Below are 25,883 nucleotides of genomic sequence, written 5' to 3' on the forward strand. Positions count from 1 at the left end.
CCCTGTGCAGAAAGGGCCAGTATAGGCATTGGTGAGCCTAGGGTGAAGAGGCATCTAGAAGCATTAAATTAACTGGAGAGAAAAAAACACTTAGCTTTACCTAGATGTCATTTGAAATTTCTGAGGTGTTGCAAAAGCATCAATTAATCTTTGCGTTTACTGAACAGAGAAATATTATTGCTATTATGAAGCCAGTGCTGGGTAAGAGTCGTGGTACAGTTATTACTTTTGCTATCTCTCTTCCAGATGCAGGACTTATTTTTATTAAGCGGCAGCAGTCTCCATTAACATGAAACTTCATTTTTCATCAGAAAAATCGGGTATTTAAAAACATCCAGTGTCTGTCTGCTCTGCTCCCACTGAAGTTCTGCCTGTGCCACATGCTTCAGAAAATTAACCTTGAATGTTTTGTACTTTGAGCATTTCAGATGGATATGAAACTGGAAAAGAAAACAGGAGGGGAAGCAATGAGCTGCATTGCCTGAATAGCTTCAATAGAGATCGTTAGGATATGCTCAGAATATTCCTGTAAAAACCTGTGGTAGAGATTCATATTCTTATTTAAGCATGGCAGAAGAAAAATTAAGCTCCCTGTCCTCATAGCTCTGGGCAAAAATGTCATTATTATTTTTAGAATAGTTTGTTCTATTATTTTTTGTTTGGTCAGTCTTATGGCTTCTGCGAGGAGTGCCCCTCCACTCTCAGAGCTGGTAATTACTGTAAAGAGAGGAGACAAAGCAGTCAGGTGAGCTCCTTCCTAATATGAAGGAAGGAGGAGCCTTGCAGGGCTAAGACTGGGAGGCAAAACTAGGAGAACTGAAAGTGGATGAAGTTCACTGACGTGGAAACTTTTGTATGCTGAAAACCTGTCCATATTCAGTAAATGCAAAAACTGTGTGATGGCTCCTGACTGGGGTTGGCCTTTTAATGGCAGTCTGGGCTTTAAAAGATTTTTTTTTTTTTTTTTTTTTAACATCAAATCAGTGCAAACAGAAATCGCCTCCACTGCTATATGTGTGAGGAAATTTCGGTGTCGTTGAATAATGTTTTTGTGAGGCTCACTGTTTTGCTGCAAGACTGTTTTGTGGCAGAGTGCTGTAAACAAGAGTCGGAATTGTTTCTCTGTTTTCTATTTTTGCAATTAAAATTCACCAATAGGAAGATGAGGTACGTGAACTCATGTTGGTGAATGTCCTGTTCCAAAGCAGAAGAGTACAAAGGGTCAACATTTATCAAGCAGCCCCAATACTGGTTACATCTCCAGTCTCTAGAAAGTAGCCCATGTCTTGGTTGTTTTATCCCTAAATTTAACAAATGTTTTGTGACTGGATGTGAAAGTTTGTATTTGTGCAAGCGAAGGCTTATGCAAGAATTGGCAAATACATGACTGCTAATATTTTAGCTGTCGTTATGACGAGGAGGGTGATGTTGTTTGTGTAACGAGGGGATGAATCGTATTCCCATCTGAGTGCATGTGCTAGGCACTCTGCCACAAGCAGTGACTCCTGACCTGTGTAGGCAGCTTACAAACCACTAACAACGCATAGATCTCAGCGCTCTCTGGAGCCACCTCTTCTCTGACAGCTGGTATTCAACATCCAAGGGAGCCTAAACTATCAAGCTGTATTTATGAAGTAAAAGAGTAGCCTTTTCCTCTGAAGTTATGTCCTCAAGTAATTCTTTGCTTTTCTCTCTTGAGAAGTTTGTTGCACACACTGTAGTTTTGGCTTTCTGCTTTGACATCCTGAGATTAAATGTGCATCTCAAAGCAAACCTTTTTTTCACTCTCTGACAGTCCCAGGCAACAAATGTGCAAAGGATCCATCTGTGCTGTATCACCACGCTTCTATGGCTGAGAGCTCGTTTTTTTTGTTTGATTTCTGGTTTCTGTGGTTACCATCGAATGGAGAAAAATACAGTAGGAACAGAAAGAATAACATACAATAATGTTAGGAAAACTATTAATAGCAGTAATACAATTGATGCTTTCCGTGCCTTGGAAGTACCCAAAGTGTTAGTTTCCTCAAATGCTGAGGTTTACTTCAGAAATTTTCTTTCTTTTCTTGGTGCTTGCAACCTGCTCTGTCATCGCTGGGCTGTGGGTGCTTGCAACTTGTGGTTGGGAAATGAAGCAGGCCTTTTCCCTCCCACAGGACCCATGCAGTGTCTCTGTAGGGCCCTTTGACAGCACAGGCACAGTTGCCCATGAGCACCCTCCACAATCAGTTCCACAAGCTCCAGAGTCAGTGAAGAGCCCACAAATTTGTTTAGTCATCTACACCTTCAATGAGAAACCTAAAACCTGATCAGCTTACAAGATGTGGACGGCCTTTTTCTAGGGACAACCTATCACTTAACGTTGGTCTGCAATGCTTTGGGTGCATTTTGATCTTTTGGAGACCAAAATACTTTTGGAAGAACTTTCTTGTAAAATTCTTCCTAAAGTTATGCGACAGAATGCCTGACCCCAGTGCAAATAAATACTGAATGTATGAGAGTCATTGCTCTGCACTCCATTGCTTTCTAGGAGAGAGGGAAAGGATAGGTATCTCACACATCCGAGGAATCTTGCAGTTATTCTTAGCTGAAACTTCTCTGCTCCTCCAATGGGTAAATGTCAGTGGCAAGATTGAGAAGATGCAAACAGAATCATTCCATTTATTTATTTACTTGCTTCAAACTGAAGGAATAGGAGAGCTTTTCCTTATTTAGTTGTAAGCTGACTGTTTAGGGAGTAGGAGAGGTCATGCTGTGGAAGAAGCCCAGAGGATAAGAGAAACTTTCTGTATGAAGGAAAGATGAAAAAAATGAGATGCTCTCTATTTACTTTTTTTGTAATGTCTTGCAGCATGGCCCTCTACTTAACGAGTTGAGTTTCTAGTCTTTTCTAAATCTCATGTAATGCAAGAAAGTGTACTGTTTTGGATCATCTTTACTCAGCTCAAAAAGAATGATTTGGTATGCACTGATCATTACATTATTGACTTATATATGTTTTCAGGCTTACTGTGTAAGGTCAAGGGAACCAGGAGTAACACTGCTAATAATTGAGCTCCAGGTCCTGCTGTAATAACTGTTCTGCTGTCGTTTGCATGTAATTAACATTTATCATGGTATTTTAAAAGACCACATTAATCATCCCAGAAGATTTATGGTATTTTTTTAAAGATCTTTACCATCAACATTTATAAGTAATTTTCTTGATATTTGATGTAGATTCTTTTACTAGGCAGATCAATAAGGCAAAAGGCTAGACTTCAGTGATGACCATTTTTCTCTCTCAGCATCTTTACAAAAGCAGAAACCTATAGAACCAACTTGCCACTGACTGTTGTATTTTTGTCATTTCTTCCTTTAGCCTTCTAATCCATTCAGAAAACAGAGCTGCAGATCAGTGGTCATTTGATATGTAATACTACAGTCAGATTTCAAACCTGAAGGTGATGTCAGTTACGACTCTTAGATTGTAAAACTGCTTGCTCCACTTTTATCTCTGATTGTCTTCTTTTGTATACAGATTTCTAAATTCAGGAAATTACCACCCATCCACATATTTTGGTTCTTTATTGTATAGTTCCATTTCACTTACGCTAATTGCTCTCTTCGCAGTCTTCATTTTTGCTGGCATTTCTTGACCCTTATTCTCCATAAAACTGACAAAATGTTCATAATACTCAACACCATATGCCGTAACTGCAAATACTGAGGTCAGTAGATTTATCTCCCTCTTATCTTCCAGGCACCACAAGACAGCTCAGTGTCCTTTGAGCACTCTTTAACATTTGTGCAGTCCCACATTTTCACATTCCAAATGAGATGATAAATCCAACTTAATGCGAAACTTCAGTGAGAAATGTTCCAAGATCTCATTTTTTTCTGATTGCATTTACCGTACAGCATGCAGAGTAATGTAGAATTATTCCTTCAAGTCATAGCTTCCATTCGTATTTCTTTACATTCATAGTACTGAACTTTTATATAGCACTGCATGAGTTGAGATGACTGCAGATGGCAGTTGAATAGTTTAGGTAAGGGAATATGATTTTTGGTAGTGGGAGCCATGTTGGAAGAGTTCCTAAGAGTAACGAATTTTAGCCAAATGTTAAAGCAAGGAGAAAGAGAGCATCTGGCCCACTGGTGTCCCATGTGGGACAATGTTTTGGAGATTCTTTTCATCGCTGATTCTCTCTCTACTTAAATCACAATTCTGTCTGGGGGATTTCTGCTGCAGTGTTGTTATAATTGTAGGTTGCTCACTGTGTTGAAAGCATCTACCCAAGTAACATATTTGTGATGTAAAGGAGTGCTAAAATTTCATTTTACAAACAGGGAAACAAACAACCCACCCACACAGACAGATGGCAACAGATGCAAACCAATAACTGCTCAGTAGTAGTGAAACAGAGGCTGTTAAAAGCCTTCAGATATCAAAAACTTTGCGGAAGATGCATCTGTGTTCAGCTAGGGGTTCAGCTCTTCCAATAGAAATGCTGGATTCTTAAGAGAAAAGAGCTATGCTTCCACTAATGCGAAGCTGTGCAAGGTTTACTAAGAAGTTGCAGTTAAAGCAATAACAAACGGAGAGTCTGTGGTGGATTGCATTGCAATGTTGCCAAAACTTAAGCCAGAAGAAACGTAACCATGTGTAGTCACAAGTACCTGAGCAATTTTCTTCACATCTTTAGTATCAGGTGTTAGGTGTGTAGCTGTTGATCTCCTTATTTTACCCATGGGATATTTCAGTGGTGGAGTTTCTGCCTTTTCATATTTGCTTCTGCAAGGCCTATTTTAGGACATGCTTTTGAAATTTTGTTTTTCACAGTGTAGGGTTGAAGGGTGCTTTTCATGCACCTATCAAAAGGAGATCCTCTCTGAATTAGACATGAAAAGAAAGAAAAATCACTTTCTAGTGTAGCAAATGGCTTCAAAGTTCATGAGAAGAGAATTCTCAGCACACTCAGCTGATCAAAATCCAGGCTCAGCACTGTCTGCCAGATTTGCTCTACGAGCTCTGTGAACTCAAAGTTAATTAATTTCTAGTTAATTGACATGCTAAGCAACGTGTTACTGTGGCTACACAGCCACTACCAGGATAACATGGGTATGTTTACTTCAATGGTGGTACTGTGGATATGCCCAATAAGTTTATCATAGCTGGGAGTGTGTCTTCCACACTCTGAATTCAGTCAATTTCTGAAATCTGAATACTTTTTCTTAGCTTGCTTCCTTTCTCATGACTGCAGCAGTGTAAGCTCTAGTGCTATTCCCAGGGAGTGCCTCCCTGTTACAGTTTGACATTCATCTACTTAAATGACGGGGTTAATGAGAATGCAGTGAGGATGAAAAGTGGAAGGGATTTTCGTAACTGCTTTATACGTTGTTGCAAATGCAAAATAGAAATAAAGATCTATTTTCTATTTCTTTTTACCTGATAAAAGTGACACATTTTAAGGGAGATAAGTATTTCTGTGAAATTTTTTTAATTTCTTAGAAAATTATTCTCAAATGCCTTGATGGTAAGTCTTCAGACAGCTCCAACTATTGATCAAATGGCTGAAAGCCAAGAGTTATTTACCGCCCAAGTGTTACTTAGGGCAGAGCAAACAACCGAGGGTATTATCCCAATTATACAGTGATTATTTTGGAGAAAGAATATGCCATTTGCATCCATAAATAATGCACTTCACCATCTCAGCTTTGCAAAGGGGGGGCACTTGTGCTGAGTAACTGCAGGCTTCTGAGAAATTGCTTTGAGGAGATATTCAAAGATGCCAGCAGGGAGGCGGGCATCTGGTTTCTGGAAGTCAGGTGACAAATGGGTATCGGTTGAGTGTAAACATACCTGATGTTTATTTCTGCATTGCTGCTTTTTGTTGAGGACTGCCATTGCTGCTTGGTGTTTCACTGACTCTGGAGCAAAAGAGGAACTTGGACCCAAAACTGGTGCTTACCTTTTTTTTTTTTTTTTGCTTTATGTTGATCAATCAAAGCTTGGTTTTGATGAGATCTAGGCAAAAATGAAAGAGAGCTTTGTTTGTGTAGATAAGGGACAAAGCTTCACTGCAAACTTACAAATTTCAGAGCTTGTGTTCAGACCTTATGTTCAGAAGTCCTGACTGTCCTCCAGCACCACTGAAATGAGTGGGAGCAGAGTGAAAAACAGTGAGAGATGCTTCATTTTTCCAGGACCCGAAATGTGCTTATGAAGGCCTGAAAGGATACTTGTACTTTAAATCTTAGCTGTCTTTTTGCAGTTGGGTTTGAGCTGTGTTGCACTGAGCATGTGAGGGAGTACGGGAGAGCAGCAGCTTTGTGCCCTGAAGCACTCTCTTTTTCAGACACACAGCACAGCTGTAAATCCCAAGGAGAGTTTCAGAATAGTCTCCATTGCTGATATCTTGTTTTTAAGAGCTCTTTGATGTTCTTAAAGACATGTTGGTAGTTTTCTTTTTCTAAATTCCTCGTTAGTTGAGGACAGGTTTTCCATTTATCTCTTTTCAACCTCTCTTAACTAATATTTCTTCTGCTGGCCTCATTTCACATGGTTGGAAATTACAAAGAAAGTTGAGGAATTATCTGGAAAACAGAAAGAAGTGCTGTGTTGATTTACCATACTCTGCTCATTGCTCATGTAACATACAAGCCTACATAAACTGCATTCACAGGCTGAATTATTACCTATTTCAACTAAAATATTCATAGAGTATTTCTGAACAGATTCAGAAGTCATTCATTATAGATTAAGGTCGTGGTTAGCAGTTTGAATTTATGCTTGGTTTGATGCACAGCAGCAAAACTTCTCTGCAGCTTGAGAGAGCAAGTAAACCCAGATGTGTGAATGCTCTGCGGGTCGATTTGTGGCTGGGACATAACCCCGTGTGGAAATGTCTGACGCTGTCTTTGCTCTGATCCTGAGCTCTTCCCTCTGGCCAACAGTCCTTGCTGGATGCTCCTCGTAGGGCCAGGTATTGTATTTCCCAAGTCAGTGAAGTCTTGTGGGACAGGAAAGTGAAAAAACAAGTTGGAAAACAACTGATACCAGGAGACAACATATAGTAATGAAAAGCATACCGGACTGCCTACGTGTGCATTCATAATTAGAAGGATAATATTGACTTATGCAGACCTTCAGTTTGACCTCTTCTCTCTGAATTCAAGCCCCGAGTCTGGAGGAGTGTAGAATAAAACTCTACATTTCCTCAAAAAAAAAAATTACCCTCTAAGGAAAGTCTTTTCCTAACTTCACGGAGACAAAGTGATGTAAATTTTGGCTGAGCCTGAAAAGGAGTGAATTTAATTTTTTCTTATTTTTTATTACCTAGACATAGTCTTACCAATTGCATCCTTTTTTGGCAACTATTGACAACTGCTTATTAGAAGGATGTTGATTTTAAGAGTAAGTGGAATAAACAGTACAAGAGGTAGATGAAAGCTGTGCTCTCCTGTATGGACAGACTGGAAAAGAGAAGGGAGTACATCTACCCTTAGTGCAGATGATTGAGTTGGCTGCTCTGAGAAAACAAGTGATAGATGTTTTCTGTCCATTTTCCAGCAGAAGTATTGTAGAGTAATATCAATAAATTTCCCTAATTCCCCAGGGTTTTTTTTCCTATTATTGTGATTAAGTATGTATTACTTTAAAAGCCAAAAAGCTTGTGTGCCTTTGTGCAAGATTCTGCAAGATATAACCAACCACAAAAGCTTGGATTAGTACATTTTAGACAGTTATTCCTCCAAAAGAAAATGAAATGTTTCTGATTACTTCTCTTCAGACACAGGTACTTTCAAATCATAAATAAGCATGAGAAGAAATTAGCTTCAGCTGTGGCATCTGTAGCACTTCTAGTCAGGTGATCATTCCTGATACCATGAAAGATCTCTATTATCTATATTATCACTCCAGCTGGGAGTGAGAGAGAGAAGCATTGTTGATTGGTAATGACAGAGATATGCCCAGCATTTGAATCCCATGCATAGGCTACAGTTACTTGCTTTTACCCTCTGCTTGTGGACCACTTCATACATGCTTGAGGTTATAGATGAAACAAACTGATTTTCCTTGTGCTGGGAAGGCACTGCAGAAATGTACGAAGAACGGGTGGGTTTAGAGAGAAGCTGAAGATGCTCTTGTAGCATGAATGTTAGTTTTCAAGTGGTAAACACCAGTGTAAACTGTTTTATTCACCTGCTGCTGGATGATAAAGTCAACATTAGGAAATAGTAAGGCACCTGAGACAACTGTAAAGGTGGACTGAAAGGCTTAAATGTAAGCTCTGTATGAGGATTCACTAACCAACCTTGAAGTGAATGCCTTTTACTAAATTTTATAAATGCTTTTTTTTTTTTTTTCCTATCATTGCTTTGACTGTGATTAGCAAGGGCAGTAAAATACAAGACAGTTAATTAAAGTCTGTTCCCATGAGATAACCAGCTTTCTTACTTTCATTTTGTCTAGTGTGGAAAAAGCCACCTGTGCTCACTTAGTCATATTTAGTTGACATGTATTACCAAATTGCTGCTTACTGTTCTCTACAGAACTTGGTCCCTGGTGACCAATGCATCCATTTGTGTGTTCCAAATTCAGATCTACAAAAATCCCTACATGCAGATAGTATAATCCATTATACCAATGATTCAACCTGATGGAGAGGAGATGTTCTCGTTCTCTGATCTCTTTGCACGCTTTCATGAAGCCCTGCTGTATATGTAATGTTATAAGCTGTGACCAGAGTTCAGCTTTACATCTCTGTCTCTCAAACTCATCTTGATTCCTTTCCTTTAGCAGCATACAAATAAGTTAATTGGTCATTTGACTTGTTTCTTGCAGAAAACCTGTTTGCCAGGTTCAAAGTGATCTATCACTTTGTTACCCTGTGATGACCTGACAAGAGAATTAGAGCTAGACCTTTCTCATGCATTTATACTTAATTAGAAATAGCCATTAGCAAGTTCAGGGCTCTCAATTTATGTATTTCCTGCTCGCATTTATTTTTTCTTGTGATTGGTTTCCTATAACTCATATATTAACCAGTAATGATAGAGTAATTGATTGTGAGCTTGTAAGTAGGTGGTCAGAGCTGGTGAGTGCTTTTGGCTCAATGAAGTAACAGCAGGGCTTCTGATAACTGAGAAACACCACATAATACCAAATTTTTATGTGTTTACTCATACTAATTACACACTTTTCTTTCGGTTCTTCAAATGGCCTTAATGGACCCTAATAACTATCTTGGAATAACCTGTTTCTCCTGAATGCCAATTAGAGTGTCAGCATCCTACCCCCCAGATTTGCCCCTTCTGAGAAGTTCATTAAAATCAATTCTCATAAATTTTAGAGTAGTGCATTTTTATTTCAGAAAATGCTAAGTATCACAAAGAGGTAAGTTGCTGTTAGTTACTCAATCAGATGAGGCTAGATACCCATCAAAAAACAATTAGTACTCACTTTAAAATAGTGTGATAATGAATTGCATTAATTGTTAATGTTCACTTTCAGTGTCATTACAGAACACATCCTAAATTCTTCCCCATAGGAAAACCAATTGACAGAAAAGTAATGCAAGACTGAGTGCAATTGTTTGTAATGGCTCAAGTTCCATTGCTTACTTGTGAGAGTGATTTTGGTCATGTTTTCACCTACTGGTTTTTGCTCACAAACCACACTAATATCTGTTTCCAGGACCTGATAGCGTAGATCTTTCCATCTCTATCTATATTATAGATAGAGATATTATCTATATTATATATATAGATATAGATATATATATAAAATATTATATATATATTATATATATTAATATAGATATATTATATCTATATTATACTATCTATATTCCATCAGGTCTAAATTTTCTAAGGAAAATAATAGGTGAATGTTAAGCAACTTCTTGAAAACAGTTTAGGCTCATCAAAATCTTTTGCAGAGATGTGAGATGGATCCCTGGTTGACTCTATTTGTCTGCCTGTTTGAATTTATGCTGGTCGTCAAAATAAAAAGCCTGGGGAAACCACTGAGTTGTGAACGTGAGAGGCAGCTCCTCCAGACTTCTCTGCAAAGAAGGTGAGTCATTTGGGAGGGTAAATGGGCAAGGAAAAGTCTGAATGACATTTGGAAAAGGAAGGGGGAGTGGAAAAATGATGCACTGAATAAAGAAAAATAAAAATGAAAGGTGAAAAGGTTGAGGTTCCAAGAGAAAAATAAGTGCCATGGAACTCTTGAAACAGCCAACAGATAGATAGATACCTTTAAGGCAAGGATTTTTGTCCCTTTGATTAGATGGCAGAGAGCTGTACAAAGTTAGAAAACAAGGTCTCTTTCTTCCCTATGGAGGAAATACAAGGGAAATTCACCTGCTAGTGAATGCCATCTGGTTTTATGAGAGGGAAAGATCAGTCAAATGCAGAAAACTGCCATAAAACAGCAAGTCTGCAGGTTACTGAGGAGGGCTGGCCCTCACATTCCCTCATTCTGAAGTTGGTCCATTTGCCAGGACAGATTTAATGTTTACAGAGCAGGCCAATATAATCTTCCTTTTATTTAGTTGTTTATTATCATTTATTGGCTTTTATTAACACACACAAAACTTCACCCAGTCTGTAAGCCAGTTGACCCTGAAGCCACTCCAGTCAGCACCGCAGCAAGGCACAGTGGCTCACTGTTGGTGGTTAATGCAGTCATACTGGTGCCTAATTGCTTGTTATGGTTGAAATGCTGATTTGCAGCCTGCAAAGGAGTTACAGATGGGGACACCAGCTACCTGATCTCTGAAATGCCAAGGTCTTGCTGCATGTCACGACAGCAGATGCTAGCATGGGTTGTACCTTGCTACAGGAATCTCTTCAGAGCAGGCATTCTGCAGACAGATATCTGCTCCAAAGAGAAAACTATGGGTAAGTGCATTTGAAAATCCCTTTGGTCTCTTGAAGATGCTTTATGCCACCTGAAAGCCTTCCACGTTCTTGATCTGTATCATTATCGGTGCTTATTAGGTTAAAGTTAAAATAGGGAATGAATTAGCTAAAAAAAAATGATGCATGATCAACAGATAATGCACTAGCAAACCTTGACCTTGTAAATACACATAAGTGACTCGTGTAAAGGCATTCCTGCTTAATTTTGGAATAAGGATGCTTGGGAGACAATCAAATGAGACAGTTTCAGCAATAAACAGTGAGCACTTGGTCCCATGTGTACTGTGAGCAGGTTTCAGGCAGGATGCAGCTAACCAGACATCATCAAGGCTTTAACAAAGTTGTAAGTAACGCTGCAATTCTGCACCATCAACAGTGTTTATTAACAAAGAGGTCAGTCGGAGCTGCAGGTGTTCAGCATTACTTGAGGTGTGGCTTTGGTGCAGCTTTGGAACAAACAGTCTGAATTCATTCAAGGTCTTGCTCTTTTTTCGAGCATGAAAAGCCATATCTTATCTTGCCAAAAGGCAAATTTCTGCTGCTTAAAGATGCCAGGCGCACATAACATACAAGATGCTCCACTATTTGTAGTGATCACAAACATGAGAGGACTGGAGCTGATCAGTATTCAGGTGCTGGCCTGCTAGAAAACTGTTTTCTGCTTGAACCTAGCGTTGTGGAGCTTCAATATGACAAGTTCCTGCTGCTTTTGCAATCTGAACTCAGCATGAGTACGTACATATGCCTACACTGAAGCAGACCAGGGAGATATTAACTCCTGGTTAGTACTAACTGCACATCTGTTTGACATCTAGACAGATTTTTACACCTATTCATAAATGTAAGGCCTTTTCTTATGAGGTGCAAGTGAGAGCACTAGGGCATGCTTTCAAAATTTAGAAGTTCCAGTTCTTCAGCTAAGAGAAAGGAAATGGTATACAAATAATACCATTTCCTTACCTTGGCTTCATGAGGAACAACATAATAGAAAACTGTTTTTCAGTAATGGGTGCTAACATCTCATTTTTTCTGAAGACTAGTGGCCATTCAGGTATTCTACAGAAAGGTGAACAGCACTGGTGAAGGAGCTTTTTGAAGCAATGAATGCTTAAATCTGTCATGAGCAGAGCAATGAGCTTAATGCTTCTTTCACCTTTGCTTGTTCAGAGGGTATCCCAATCATGAGGACCTCCCATTTCCTTTGCAATCTCAGCCCAAGGAGTTCCAGTTATTATAGCTGTTATTAGATCTAATTATAGATTTAACTTGTGTGTTACCCAGAGATGCTATCAGTCCAAGTCTTTGGTGTACTTGTGTATCTTTACTGTAAAGAAAGTTTTCAAAGGCTGTTAATTTTTCATCTGGCACCAGAAACCCATGTTTGTGCCCATCAGAAGGGTCAGCCTTGCAGAAGGACATATATTGAAAAAAGGGTTGGCTCTTTTTGAAACAGAGTTCAGAGGCAGTTTTATGAGGGTGGAGTGATGAAAGGAAGAGGCTGTAGTCTCCCTACCTCACTAACACAACACTTTACTGGGACCATGACTGCAGTATGCACTTACATGTGCCAACATCACTTTTAGAGGTGATCTGAATGGTTGGTGCTGTCCTCTGAAGTGGGAGACAGGCCGCATTTACCTTTTCAGAGAAGTCAGAATATATTGATGCAAATTGCCTGGAAACACCTTCAAGCTCTCAAGATGTGCTTTTACCTGTTTTGAAATTTTTGACACCCTTCTTTGGTGACAGCAATGTATAATTCCACCAAGAAGTACTGGAGGGTAACAAAAGTATCACAAAGTGCCTGTTCTCATACTTTCTGCCAGCCACTGCTCTTTGTGATGTTCGGAATAACAGGCTGTTGCCCAGTGAGCCCTTTTTGTCCTTATTTGCTCTCCTGGCCGAAGCACACACGGCTTGGCTCTCTCGAGAACATCAATAATACTTTGCCTATTGACAGCAGCTGGGGATAGGAGCAAAGTATGAAGTTCATTAAAGCACATGGAGTAGCAGGTAGATAAGCAATGCAATTCACTTTGCAGATTTCAGAGAATGACTCCCCCAGCAAGCTAGTGCCCATGCTGGAGCTATAGGATGAAACTATTTATTGTACACTGCATGTGAGAAATACAAGTTTTATAAATCAGATCTCTCCTGTGAGTTGACTCGGTGGCCCTGTCCTGAGAGTTTTCCTCCAGAAGGACCCCTGAGGGATATCTCGACTTTAACTAACAAGTCCTGACAACATTGAGGCTGCAGTTCTACACTTACGATTCATGGTTAAGAAATTCACTTTAGAAATAAGAAATTGCATATTCATTTCATTTCTCATTATGAAAAAGGTTTCAATTGGCTTTATTCCCTCTACTCCCTTGGATGATTGCAGCAACTGAAAATGTTCTGCCTTACAAGTGACATATTCCAGCAGATAGGATGGTGCTGCCAAATAATTATCAAAAAGGAGCCTTTGGCATGGATAAGGGCACTTTGCACTGCTAGCAAGACAAGCTCATATGCCTTCAGGTCTGCTTTTGGTACCTCTTGCCACACCTTTTGACCACGTTTTGGAGAACATAGCTATGAATTTATCACCAACGCATCCCTCAGATAGTGCATCTGGCACCAGCAGGTTGATCCAAGCCTGTGCAATTCACAGAAAGGGAAATGAAAATGCTGAAAAACTGATTTGCCAGAAAAAAAAAAAGGAGCCTCAGCATGGGGAGGAGGTCTGGGGAAACTGATGCTGTGTGTGCCAGAGCTGAAACATGAGCTATAATAAAAGGCAGCTCACTGAATGGTCAGAGTTACAGCAGCTGTTTCCTTGTGATTGCTGCTTCACATCTAATTAGTCCTCAGCAAGTTTTAAGACCATTCTCAACTATGATGAGCATATATTTGAGAGGGATAAAGGAAACGTGATTTGCTTTTGCAGGACCTGAGGTGCCCTGCAGGCTGCACTGAAATCACTGGGAGCTGTGAGCAATCACCATCCTTTGAAAAGTCTGAAATTGAGCATTCAGGGAGTAAATTAAGGACAGAGATCCCTGATCCCAGCTAGGCCATAGGAAAGCTGATGTGGGGAGAGTCTTCTGTCATGCGTGTTGTAAAGTGAATTATTAAATTTTTATGCTGGAGAGATTTTGTTCTTAAGGTTGGCAAAGATGGAATGTATTTCCCTACTTTTTTATTTTTGATTCGTTTGCTCTTCTACCCATGTTGCAAAATAAGGTTCCTTGATCAGTTACTGGTGAACAAGATACTCTCTTCATTATGAAGTTTGGTCTCTGTAGGAGTTTACTGGTCTTTCTTCAAATGCCTGGAAATGATTTCTGGGCTCAAGGGAAGGATGGAGAAAGAGGAGCTTTGACGTGAGGCGTTGGCTGTTCTCAGGAGGAACGTGTGCTAATGCATTCTCAGCAGGACAGCCAGGAACAGGAGAGCATAGTTCCTTCTGTGACTTCAGAGTTGTGCTGCTGCAAACCTATGATTGAGGGTCAGTGTTGTCCTCAGCATTGGCTGTTAAACAGATACCTATGTAGTAAGTGCGAAGGTAGAGTAAATGAGACCATCCCTTCCTTCTCTTTCAGCCTATGGCTGCTTTCATTTTGAGGGGATGTCTGTGCAGCTATGTCTGCTTAGGTTATTCTAATGCCCCTCTGCCTTTCAAGCGCATTAAAAAGCACTGTGGAAAAAGAGGAGGTACCTGGAAGGTGTTGAGGACAGACTGTGAGCATGGAGTTTCCAATAGAAACATCTAGGAAGAGAAACTCATGACTAAATCTAGGCTGTGCTTTGGAGAAGGGCTGTGTGGGTTGTTTCACGAGGATCTACTAACTAGACAGCAGTGCCTTTCTTTTCTCTCCTTTCATGCTTAGTGTTAGGAGCTGGCAATCCAGGAAACTTAATACCCATCCTATTCTTGCTTTCTCTTCTGAGAAAAGTGACCCCATGTGTCAGAAGCATTTTGTACACAAAGAATGAGAGCTTTCTTATTAGAGCATTGGTACATAAATCCCAGAACAGGAAAGAAAGTCAGGAGTTTGCATCAGAAACTGACAGTACAGATAACTAAAATATTGGCATATCAGAGAAAATATTTTTTGCCTTTTTCCCCCCAAAAAAAGATTCACAGAAATGGAAGCTCTTATTTCATGCTCAGTGGGTGTCTTCTTAAGGGAAGGAAAGCAAAAGAGATTGATCCTTTATGCTAAGTCCTGTCCTCCAAGCTGTATTCAGTTGGACCTGAGGAAAGCTGATAAACCTTATCAAAAGTGGACTGTGGTTGTAGCTCAGATAGATCCATCTGTTTCTCTGCAATTATTAGCCTTTGTACTAATTTTCAAGAATTTTGCTGTCTAGGAGATATGAGACTGAAAATGACTCCTGCAACATTAATTCATTTACTGAACAGTTCCATGCTTTGCTTAACACTGAGGGCATTAAAATGAGAGCTCCACAGTGGAAAATTGCAGATGGTTAGCGTGTAAGATACAAGAGTGAAGGTGAAGTTCAATTTTAAATAATGCTGCCTTTTCTTGATCCTTACTTTGATCAGGTAGTTTTGACAAACTGAGCAAAGCAACCTAATGCATTGGGCTCAAAAAGCTTGAAGTCCATTTCTCCTATAAGCTGTTGCAAAATAGCTCTAGGTATTCCTAAATAGCTTATTGGAGATGGTATTTGATGATGTATGAAGACGGATTTTTGTGCTGTCTTACAAAGGTACCTGCCTTTGTCTTCTGTTCAGCCTTAAGGGAGACGGTAAGACTTCAAAAGCTCTGCAATTTTTCTGTGAATTATCCCTAGGCTTCAGCTTCCAGCTTTGCAAATCCAGTTATCCCATCAGACCTGCTGACTTAGTACAAAAATCTTCCTAAATGTCGCAAATTCTTTGTTGAAATCAATAAGTATTTTGTCTTAAAAGATGCTAACAGAGCCTGTCCTAATGGCTCCTCTGGATTTCATCTCTGTACTTCCCCCTGTAAAAGCAAAATACAACAGAAATTTACTCCTATGTAGTTTTCAGTAGTTGGTATATTGAGTGATGCCTGAGTTTTCCACTGCCATTTTAAAATGACAAATACAATCTGTTTATACCATGCATCTTTACAGAAGCCATTTCAGCATAAGTTACCATATTTAGTGAAAAGTAGACATGAAAAGACAGCTGCTAATAACTGCCTCCTTCTGGAAACAACAGCCAGAGATTCTGATCCTTCTCATCTGAAGTGGCTGGATGTTGATCCAGTGTTCACTAAGATTCAGCCAATTCACAAGGAAAAAGAAAATTAATGTATTGTGTTATTCACCGCCTTTCAGATCTCCAGACATACTTAAATAAAGCAAGCAGACAAAAAAAAAAAAAAAAAAAAGACCAACAGATACCAGTCTTTATTATTATTATTCACCACTTGCAAATGCTTAATATCTGTGTCTGGGGAATAGGACCTGCAGCAGTAAGATGACAGTCTGTCTAACAGAGTCATCTGTTTGACAGAGGTTTACAAAGTGTAGAAATGACTGGGGGGATGCAGATTTCTAGGAGGTGCTGGAATAGAAGGAGAAAAAGGCATGCGAAAGACTTCAGACACCCAAAGCAAGCCATTTGGAGCCCCCTTTGAATGCCTGGAAATGAATTTCCCAAAGCTGTAATTTTAAACCTTATGACTGCATCATGCATCCTTTGCAAGACACGTTTTAATGCATCCAAACAAAGTGGAAAGTTTTAATTCTTTCTGCACCTGCTTATTAAAATATGAAAGGCTGGTTCACGTAAGTGTTCTGAAAAAATACCAGCTTACCTCATTATGGGCGACTAAGCTGCACCCAGACTGTTTTTAGTGCTACTTTCCAATCATATCCAGTTTTCCTACCAGGCCCTTTTTGCAAGGGCAGCTATTTCAGATGTGACAGTCCCTTTTGTTTGCACAGAATGGATCTGTGTGAGATGTGTTACGTGTACTGAGCAGTGACAGTAATTTTGCCGACAACAGAGAAGTGAAAGCTTCAAAGAAAACACTAGTGACAAATGTGCTAGAAATACAAAATACCAGCTGGCTGGCCCTCCCTGGAGGCAAACCTTTTATTTAAATTAAAAGGTTTTTCTCTTTAGATGGCCTGTCTATCTGTCATAAATTGATAGGATATATAAATGACCTGAATTTATTTCTCAGAAGATAATCGCCCTGGAATTTAATCTCCTAAATCTTCCTGACACTTTACTCTTCTTCCGTTCTTAGGCAGGTTCTATGTCTCCCAAGCAAAGCAGTGCTTTCCCTCACACAAGCAGTCACCTATTAGCTGCCACAGAGGGAAATACCTGCTTACACAGGGAGGTAAGAGGAGAAAGAAATACAGCAGACAGGCAACGGAGCTTGGGAAACAGTTCCTGTGGACTCTCTCTAGCACACTGTTCACAGTGAACTGAGAAAAATCTCTTTATGGCTTTCTTTGTTGTTTGGGGAGGCGTTCCAGTGTAGTGTCAGCTCCAGGGGTTGACCTGATGCTCTTGGAGGACTAGGGTAATTTGGTAAATAGTGTGAACAGCTGAGGATCTAAACACACTGGGCAATGTGCCACCATTGACCTGTGCAGGATTTGCACCATGAGGCAGTTTGTTATACAGTATTATTTTGCTATCCTAGGTTAATGCATTTTGCCTCTAAGCGATCCCCCAAATTTACATGTAATGGATATTTTACTAGGATTGTTTTTGACCCTTTTGCAGTCAGTAAGAGTTTGGTTTTCAGGTTATATATATATATATATTTTCAGCCCTCAAATTCTCTGTGCAGGAGCCCTAGAAACATTTCGTTTGTGATCTTACATTTGATTGCTCTTAGAAAAATATTTGGTGGCGGGTGAGGTTTGACATTCCACGTTGCTCAGATATTGTGCAAAAGGTTTGAGAATGCAGCAGAATTCACAGCAGTGCTCGGTTTTGAGCATCTGCAAGTGTATTTTTTTTTTCAGAGGAACAATTGTGCTGCTCTGAAGCTTGACAACCTGGATCCTTTCTGAAATGCTTCAGTCGGTGAAACTGGATGATGAAATCCCAAAATCTGGCTCAAAACATGCTGTCATTTTAGTTTTGTTTTTTAAAGCAAGCAAAGTCAGCGGGATTGTTTCAGTAAAGCAATGTTCTTTCAAAGTTGTAGGTAGGATATCAATGTTGGGAAAGTTTTAAAAAAATGCTTATGTTTATTTGTACTGGTAGATGCTTAAGTTTCCTTACCGTGTATAACATCATCAGCCTTGTCTATTTGCAGATGCTTAAATCATTTTGGATTCTAATGCAAAAGCATTTTTGAACCTCTAGCCTGAAGAGTCAGTGAAAGTTGCTGGGATTCCTAGTCCTACCTGTTTACGGAAAAAGGAAATTATTGAAAAATATGATTCCTGTAATTCTTTGAAATACTTGGTGCCAATTGCATGTTTCCTTCTAAATTGTTAAAGTCTCTGTGTAAATTTCTGCTTTTCTGTGGGAAAAATGCAGGAGTAGAATTCTGCATTTTGCCAGATCCTGCTGGGAAGCAGCTGCGTGTGTACTTTGCACATCTGTCAGAGCAGGCTGCTGAGATCTCCAGATCTCAAGACTGTCCCAGTTGATTTAGCTCCGGGACATTTTTGTAAGTAACAGTGTCATAAGTCTATTTGATAGCGGTGGGCATTTATTCTTCTGCAAATGTATCTTGACCTCCACTTACCACTGTTAAAAATCATTGCTTTTACAGCTTCTGGGCTAGCTTAGGGCAGTTCTTTGCAGGGCAGCTGACGTGAAGATTTAGATATGTGAGATGTTTATGAATGTGATGCACTGAAGGGATCTAGGGATCTTTACAGCTCGGGCAGCATCTGCTGCCTTTTTCATGCCAGCAAAGACATGAGGAGTGAGAAGGAAAACAAACAAATGGGGACGCAGGGAAGGAGATAAAGACTTTTTATGGGAAGTCCTCTCTCTCTTTCCTATTCCTTAGCAAAGAAATGGTAGAGAGGAATATTTTCATCCCGCATGTGACGGAGGAGGTGTACACAGTAACTGCTAATTCTGCTCACAGTTCTTATCTCATTTCTTAGTAGCTCTACCAGGAGCTGCTGTGCATCCAGGCAGTGAGCTATCAATTTCCTGCTGCAGGACAAGAAGAGCATAAGAATAAATTTCATTTTGTGCAAGCCCATTAGTCAGCTGTTAGGGGATTTTCCCTCCTGACTACCTTCAGTGTAGCCTTTGACTTCTTTTTGTTGGTTTTCTCCTGTTTCTTCCATTGTGATCAGTAACAGTTTCCAGTCTACCATACTGCTGGGAAGAACTCCCAGCCCAGGGTAACAAGATGCTATTGCTTGTTTCTCAGCCTCACCAGGGGGTCTGTGCTGAAATTGAAGGATTTGTTTTCATCATAGTAGTGTGCACTCAGAAAGTTCAGCCTCTCCACCAGAGTGCAAAGGGACCAATGTCCGTCTGACCTCCTTTCTGTAATTTTTGATAGCATTCAGTTTTCTGATACCACTTTAAGAAAAAATAAAAATAAATCCTATTATTCATATCCTATTATGATAATTATATAATTATCCTATTATAAATATTCTTCTCAAATTTCCTGTTTTTATAAAGATTCGCTGTTGATTTAAAATGATTACCATTGCTCTTATTGAGAGTATAGGGAAAGCCTCCTGCCTCCAAAGGTTTTAACAGGGCAAGTTGAAAGCAGAGTGACACATGTGGAGCACACGGCCATGGAAGATGAGAGCCCAGCATGCAGTCCCTGCTTTCTTCATGTCTATTGGAGGGATTTTAGTCCAGCAGCAAGATTCATCATTGGTTCATTATGATATGTTTGCTCCCCCAAATACCCTTCCTCCAGAAGGCAATTAACAGGTTGTTAATTTAAATAAAACAGGTTGTTTGTGGATCAGCTTCCTAATGGGAGCGATGAGATGTTTGTATCGAGAGCAATTCTGCTGTTGCTTTATTTTTAGCAGGCCTCTGAGCTCCTGACTAATGAAATACATCATCTGTCATGCTCTGAATTTATTTTTACTGGGAGGAACATTAATGCTGAAAAGACACCAACCCTGCACTTTGATGGTCTATTAGCACATAGTCCACAGTGTTTACCTTCTAGATCATAATGTACTTCTGTGAAAGAGGCTCAGATAGCACCACCCCTGTGCCCACCAGTACTTTTCCCAGCTTGGGGGAAAAAATTCCCTGAGGTGATACTGCATGTTATGGATCAGCTGGAATGAGCAATGGTTAAGGTGGGGGAGTGCAAGGGAGGCTCATCTTCAAGAAATAAAAATACTTAGTTGAAACTGGCAGCTGTAATGTGGTGGTACTGGCCAAATGAAAACAGCCCTAGTCAGAGATCAGTTCAGCTAACACAGCTGCAACCAGCAAAACAGCAGAGAGCTACTCTGCGTGAGAGGGAAAAGGAGGAGCAAATTAGTCTTGGATGTCAGTAATTAACAGCTGGCTGGCAGGGGGGCATTTTGTCAGCCCAGTGGTGGGAAGCTCTTTATTACAGATAAAGTCTCAGCGTGGTCTGGGCAGGGAAACCTGCCTCTTGTCATGGTGGAAGTGAGGAAGTCTGCTCCCGTTTTGCACTGATTGATGTGCTGCAATAGGCAAATAGTGTGTTCATTCCTCATTTTCAGAAAATACATCCTTTATATAGTAGTTATGAGAAATACATCTCGGACCTCTAGCTTGAGTTTATTAGGGAAATAGTACCTTTAGTACTGGGCTAGGAATAAGATGAAAATTCTAATCATACACACATGGGAAATTTGCTTTTTAGCTTTGAAACAGATTTTGAATGCTAGAATTTTGCTTTCTAGATCAGTAATTCTTTTGAGATCTCTTCTATGTGTGGAAGACTAATGTGATTGAAATTACCCAGGTTTTACTTTTGCCTGATGTGATGTTACGGATGATAAGCTGATCAGAGTATGATTTTACCAGTTAAAATTACGGGGCTGCTTTTCCTTAGATTTTGGTAAAAGATTAACAAAGTTTTATTCCCAATCTCTCAAAATATTTTGCAGAGCTTCTGTCATTGATTCCTGCTTATGAATAGGTAAAACAGCGTACTGAAAGCTGCTGGGCAAAACTGTCGTGCTGAATCCTTGGCAAGTTTCAGAAAGACAAATGTGATGTTGTCAGACCATCACCCAGTACAGCTGCAGTCACTCAACAGGCCAAAAGCAAAATCCTGATTTTGGGCACCTACTTTCTCTTAAGTAAACCTTTCCTCCTTATAAGTAATGTCCCTGGCCTTAAAAACTCCCTTTGTTATCAGTTGCCTCTATTTGAACCACATGAGGTCCTTTTTCAGGCAAGAGTTTATTGCAAGCTAGGCAGACTTCAGTCCTCACCAGCTTACTGTCTTTCTGCAAGGCAATTTTCTCTTGGTTGGTATTACACTAAATGTACTTATAGCAAAACGTATCTTCCTGCTTGGTAGAAAGAAGAATCAAAAGCATGTAGGTGCCTTCTCAAGTCTTGCCTCATTGCTCTGCCTTACTTTTATGCTTGGAAAATCCCATCATTTTCAGGACAGATTTACATCCTTGAAAGCACATTTAAGCACAAGGCTATATATCTCCAGTGATGCATCTCATGAAAGAAAGTGGTTTGGATGTAATATCAAGGATGAATTCACCTTCTGTCATCTCTTTATGAGCACATTACTTGCTGTTTCATAATTATGGAACAAAAACATTTAGCAGGCATTGTTCCTCACTGTTAACTAGCAAAAGGAGGAAAGGGACTCTGAGCAAACAGATCAAACCCAGAGGAGAAGATAGGATGGAAGGAAACAACTGGAATTTGAGGAATGAGAGATATAGGATTTGGTTTGGCTTAGTTGCAGTTGCAGCAGCACTCCATTGTAGTAGAAGATGGCTTATTTACTATTTTTTTTTTTTTTGTTAATGTAAACTCTTTGAGAGCCAGAAGATATATATAAATAAAATACATTTTTAATCCACCATGGTATTAAAGTACTCTTTGTAGAACTGTCCAGCGCATGCCAGAAATGAGCGCTGCTCCTTGCCAATTTGAGTCAGTTCAGTGGTAGTGGAGGAGCTGCTAACATGGTCAAAAGATGGCCCTGATGCCCATCTCTTCCTTTTACGTTTGGTCTCCTAAAACAGTTGAGAAACTGGCATACAAGAAGGCAGCTTGGATGATTCAGTCTGCAGGCCAACGGCCATGGTGTGTGCAGCATGTGTCACTTCTCAAGTATTGAAGCATATCGTGGGTGATCTTTTGTGTGTCAGGATCAGGACAATCTATGCAGTGAGGTCAGATATGGTAGCACTGAGGGCAAGCTACTTGAGTCAGGTAGATAAAAGGTTCTTTTAATTAAGGGATCTGCCAGAGACAAAATACTGCTTTTAAGCCTTTGACATTCTTCTTATTTGGCTAAAGAATATTGGCTGTTTGTCAATTCTCTCTTCTCTTATTTATATGATTCATAGCGCTAACACCAGATAAGTTTTCCCTTCTCTCTCTGCCTCCTTCAGTTCAAGGGATGCTTAACAAGATTTCTGGTGAACAGACACTGCAAAAGCAGTGTGCTAGGTCAACACAGCCATCCCACTGCAAAAGTGACTTCTGTCATTCAGTAGGGAGATGCTGCCATCATTGAGATAAGTAGATAATAAAGGCTGAGGTACTCCCTAAGGCTCAGCATTGCACAGAAGTGAAAATCAGTGGGAGACATCCTGTAAGAGTTGTAGTCTTTTGTAAGTTTGATGGGACTCCTGGTTTTGTACAGCTTATTTTGTAGATTGCTCAACTTTGTGGTGATGACTTTGGTGTGGGGAATTATTTTTGTTGATGTGAACAAAGCTTGTAAAGACAAAGTTTGTATCATAAATGTTGATGGATATATATTCTAATAATTAAAAAGCTGCTTTTTTTTTTCCAACATCCAGAGCACCCTGTATGTCTGCAAGGAGCTGCCGCTTCTAAGCAGAGGCCATGTATGACTCCAAAGGTTTCCTGAGATCAAGTAGTTAGTGATGCCAGCTGGAGCTCTGGAGAGGCATTTCTCTGAGTTAGCCTGGCCAAATGCAAGTAAGTCACAAGCCTGTCTCTCAAGCCCAGCTTTAAGGCAGCCTCTGCAAATCACCAGCCTCTCATCACTGGGTCACGGCTTGCTTGTCTCTAGCACAGGGCTCAGCTCACAGCCTTTTACTGCTTAGTTTCTGCCATCAGTCTATGCCTCTAAAAGTGACTGCAGAAGCCAAGCTAGGGCACCATCAGCTTTGTTATGATGGGCAGCCTCACCTGGGGCTCACCCACACCTGCTGGCTCTAATTAAGATCAGCGCTGGTGTCATGGTTTTGTTTGTTTTGGTTTTCAGTGATCTGCATCAAAACATCATATAGTGTACTGGAAGTTAAAGTGTTAATGCTCCAATTCCAGGTACCTATCCCTGTAGTTACAGAAGTCATGGGATCTGGCCCTTCTGAGTGGGGCGGTCTCGTACTGCCTTGCAGTGAGTGCTGGAGGGTGCTTTCCTAGCCGTTCCAAGCTTTTCAGGTTTGACTCTGTCTCCGGAACTCTCTCTCTCTCCTATCTTACCTGATTTATTAGTCTCAATTTCAATTAGATTATATTATATTGTGTTACCTTGCATTCCGATATCATAGTTAGTAAAATAAGTTTTCCTCCATGCATTGCTGCCGCTGTTTTTTCTCCCTTCCTTCCTTCCTTCCTTCCCATTTTGTGGGGCTGTGGTGCGGAGGAGGGCAGGGACCTACTGCCCCCCTGTCGTGGGCATAGACTGATCCAGTCAACTCCGTGACACCTGGGCATCTTCTTAGATGCTTTCTTAGAGCTGTTGTGCTGCTCCTTCTCTAGACATGTCTCTTATATGGACCTCAGCCAGGCTGATGAAGTAAGTTTCTTTTCTTTAAGCTTGTCTCTGTCTTGTAGGTGGTATCTCTGGTTGATGTGGTTTTGTCTGTGGTCCTCTCTCCTCAGTGCTTGGCCCCTGACCTGATGTATTGCATTACCTGGCTTACCAACCTTTCATCAAAGCATTTTGGCACGGAGGTTGTCTTGCTGGTACTAACTCACCTGCTTTAGCAGTAAAATGTTGTGAAGAATATTGAATCTAGTAGGGGGGAAATATCCTTTTTCTGATAAGTCATCCATACCTTGTAGGCACTAAACAAGGTGCATCAAAGAGGATTGCATACGTGGGCTGCTGCTGAACTGTGAGCTGTTATCTTTTAGTAACGTGTCTGGAATCCTTTTGTAGTTCACAGTGCGTGTTACAATCCCCTTAACAGGGTAAGCACATTGTTGTGCAGCAGCACAGCTTCAGCAGCACAGAGTTTTAGTGCTAATTCACTGATAAGCCCTAATTAGTCCCATTTCATTGAAAGAATCCGTTTTAGCTTTAATTAATGGAAATAGGACGGCCTGTACTGTTTCAAGAGGTGCTTTTATGAGTATGGTGTGTACAGGACAGTGGGGGAGCATTGATGGTTTCTTCTGTGATGGGGGGTGTGTGTGTTTTCATGTGACAGCTGAGTCCTGTCTGTCCATCAGCAACACGGAGACTTTGGTCCCAACATAGAGTTAAGGTGAAGATTTTCATTCACTTTTGCAGATCACTTTGGATAAATGCACATCATGTAATTAAGAGTTAAAGCCTAGGGATCTGAAAGTACTGATCTGCGGTGCTAGCAGAAATGAATCAATGGGAGGCATTTACAAAGCTAAAACGCACGGTGGTAAAGATGGGAAAAGAAGCAATGCAACTTGAGGAAGAAGAGTTTGTTTTGTTTCCCTTGGGCTCTTGTGTGTCAAATTATTTCTAATGCAAAGTCTGGTGGTTTTTCTTGATCCAGATTGGTAACAATAGACGTGAAGAATTGCTTCTTTTCTCCAGTGTGTCTGGCAGGAGTCTGATTTCTGAGCATCAAAGGTCTGTGGTTGACCACTATGGTCAGAGCACATACAGAGCAGGATTGGAATGCTGTAGTGATTAACCATGAGTTAATCATACTTACTGCAGCTCTATTGTTAGAAGGTTCTCAAGCAATAGCTAAATTCAACAAAACTAAAAAGTACAGATCTTAGCTGATATATTGCTAATGCAGTTTGGATGAGAGAGTCTAACCAGCACACAGCGAATGTTGTGAAAGTCGTGGTCAGTTGGAAGTAGAACTAAATGCAAGTCTTTGCTTACAAATGCTTCATAAGGCGTGAATGCAAACAGGGTCAGACCTCTGCAGAGGCCATAAAAACTAAAAGGAACAGCGGCGTTGAGGGAAGAGAATTCTGATATCTGGCAGCTGACTAATGTCAAGTGACATCTGTTAAGTGAAAGAGTTGCACCCTTGGCTGGTGCTGGCCAGCCACACAGCTGCAGAACTAATTCTGCAAGCTGCTGTGCCACACTGGGACTGGTGTCCAGAAGCATTAAAGCAAAGAACACAAATCTGGTCAGACAACATCACTGAAGTGTCATGAAACATGAATAAGGCTGCTGTGGCCCTGCATGTGCCCAGAAATGCTCATTGAGGAATGTTTGAGCAGCTGCTCTCAAGCCTTACTTCAATGTGGGGTCAGTGACCAGCACTGGTTCTTGTTATACGTGTGCCTGCCTGTCTAATGGGTGGCTTTGGAGTGTTAATAATTTGCTCCCTGCTATGCTCTTTCTAAGGAATAATGCACTGCAAAGCTTCCTACTGACTTCTTGCCAGTGGAAGAAATAGGATTTAACACACCAAGCTTTGGAAACCATTAGTGTCTGCAGCCCTGTTGCAACAGCACTGGCCAACACGTTCTATCAGTGTCCTGCAGCTGCTCCCAAACAAGTAAGTGAACCTACTTCTGTCTGCTTATCCAGAACTGAGAGTTTGTGGCTGTTTGTATTCCTGTAATCGTGAGGCAGACGCTAGAGAGACTTTACAAAGAAAGATGGAGGAGTGAAACCAAGTGCTTTCTG

General features: G+C 40.4%; 1 long non-coding RNA gene across 1 annotated transcript in view; it reads left to right on the forward strand.

Moving 5' to 3' along the window:
* The window catches only part of LOC128079272 (uncharacterized), a 33,795-nt gene extending 19,473 nt beyond the window's left edge, over positions 1-14,322 (forward strand). The window contains exons 2-4 of the long non-coding RNA XR_008206066.1: positions 9,924-10,060; positions 10,723-10,890; positions 12,497-14,322. This is a non-coding gene — a long non-coding RNA (uncharacterized LOC128079272). The remainder of the gene's footprint in view (positions 1-9,923; positions 10,061-10,722; positions 10,891-12,496) is intronic.
* The last annotated feature ends 11,561 nt before the right edge of the window (positions 14,323-25,883 follow it).

This window comes from Tympanuchus pallidicinctus, unplaced genomic scaffold, assembly GCF_026119805.1.
Source record: "Tympanuchus pallidicinctus isolate F22 unplaced genomic scaffold, pur_lepc_1.0 scaffold1, whole genome shotgun sequence".
NCBI classification, from domain to species: Eukaryota; Metazoa; Chordata; class Aves; order Galliformes; family Phasianidae; genus Tympanuchus; species Tympanuchus pallidicinctus.